Source organism: Buceros rhinoceros, unplaced genomic scaffold, assembly GCF_000710305.1.
Source record: "Buceros rhinoceros silvestris isolate BGI_N320 unplaced genomic scaffold, ASM71030v1 scaffold23350, whole genome shotgun sequence".
Lineage (NCBI taxonomy): Eukaryota > Metazoa > Chordata > Aves > Bucerotiformes > Bucerotidae > Buceros > Buceros rhinoceros.
The window spans coordinates 6,150-7,944 of NW_010391637.1; the positions used below are offsets into that span (position 1 = coordinate 6,150).

Sequence of the window (1,795 nt, forward strand, 5' to 3'; positions counted from 1 at the left end):
ATCCTCAGAAGTAACGTGCTGCAGGAGCAGTTGGGGTGGCAGGAGGAAAACCAACCCTGGGCACGGAAGGTGGCTGGAAGGAGACTGAGGATGGAGCTGGCAGAGAAGAGCTGCAGGCGGGCGCTTCTCGTCAGTGTGTTGGGTGAATTCAGAGCGGGTGAGGAGGTAGAGGGGTAACGCAAGAGATAAAAAACGAAAATGACGTAGAAAAGCAGGAGAAATGATTGTGCCCCAGGCTGGCAGTGAGAGATGGAGTGTGGTGTGTGCTGATCCCGTCGCCCACATGTAGGTGCATGTTGGGTGTCAGGCAGGGACGGGCTGGACTGCACAAGCCTCTGTGGTGAGCGCAGCAGCCGAAAACACTGACTTGCTCTAAACGTTTGGGAACTGACGTGTCTTGGGGCTCGTGAACCGTGGGCCAGCACCAGGATGGAGTGTGGCACTTGAGTTAAGGGTGATCTGCAAAGAAGGAAAATGCATGTTTTATCTCACTTTTTCTGCTGCAAGATTTCTATTTCTTAGTTTTCCTTTAAAGGCCAAAACCCTTAAGATTATCTTGTTTGGCTTTTTCCTAATTTCTGGAGGTCTCCTTGGGGAGCGCAGAGTGAAGTGTGGGCTGTTCTGCTCTTAGCTGCTGGATGTGGGAATTCTGTGTCCCAGGCTGCCGCTTCCATCCCAAACAGAGTATTCTGGATGGGCAAAATTGGTGTCTTACTCTCACAAGCAATTATTACACATCATTTCCTCGGATCAGTACTACAAAGCTCTAATTATGAGCTTGTTATCCGTAGCGATCACTGGGGAAGAAGGGTGGGCGAGGGCTGCGTGTACAAACTGCGTGAGGTCTGGGAGGGGGAAGGTCTTTGTCTCTGCTGCTTACCTCTAAACGCTGGTGGCCTTGTCCCTGGGGCAAGTGAGTTTGGTCACTGGAGACTGCGGGTGGGGAGCAGCTGTCCCTAGTTCTCCAGGAAGAAGAAACAACCCAGTACTTGGGAACGATTCTGATGTAGCTTGGGGAGGCTTATGCCTGTGGGTAGGGAGCTGGTCACAGAGGTGTCCCCGGGTCCTGTGCGAACCCACAGAAGCACTGAGTCTGCAGCCACCACCTGTGTCCTGCCCACGGACCCTGAGGACCAGGCCCGGTTTGGCAGGAGATCGTGGCGTGTCTGATGGGTACAGCGAGAGCCGGCTCCGTTGGGTGCAACTGGAGTGACACGGATATTGTCTCCTTTGCCTCACCAACTCAACCATGATTTATCCTGCCTGGGTGACAGCGAGGCCGTCAAAAGAGCTGTGCCCACGCTTTGTCGTGCCCATGCTCCACCATGCCCCTCAGCTTCTCCTCACCTGCTTGTTTGTCTGGCCAGCGTTTCTGTTAGGAAGGTCAGGTCGGCATTGAGGAACCTGTTCTCGGTGCCTCAGTGCAGAGGCTGTCCTGGCACAGGCTGCCCAAGCTCCGCAGCTCCTGCTGGGTGCCAGCCATGTTGATTTGGTTTTGTCTTTTTTTTTTTCCCACTAGAACTTGGGAAAACAGTAAAGCCAGGAACCAGCTGTGGTATTGTAGGGGCCACAGCTGGTAGAGGTGAAAAGGAAACAGTGCTAACAGTGCTATCCAGTCTCTGCCTTCTCCTGGTGTTCCCCACCCCCGAGGGGTGACGAGCGAGGAGAAACTTGTCTCCTTGTTGCATGCGTGGTGCTGCTCTGGGAGTCAGCCCAGCTCCTGCTCGGGCTGTCCCCCGAGGCTCTGGGACAGCTTGGACAACCAGCCCTGTTACTCCATGTCCCCGACCAGCCC

The 1,795-nt window shown here is 54.6% G+C and overlaps 1 protein-coding gene across 1 annotated transcript in view; it reads left to right on the plus strand.

Moving 5' to 3' along the window:
• The window catches only part of LOC104499118 (rho GTPase-activating protein 39-like), a gene marked incomplete at its 5' end in the record, with an annotated part of 17,490 nt that overhangs the window by 3,175 nt on the left and 12,520 nt on the right, over positions 1 to 1,795 (plus strand). The window lies entirely within an intron of this gene.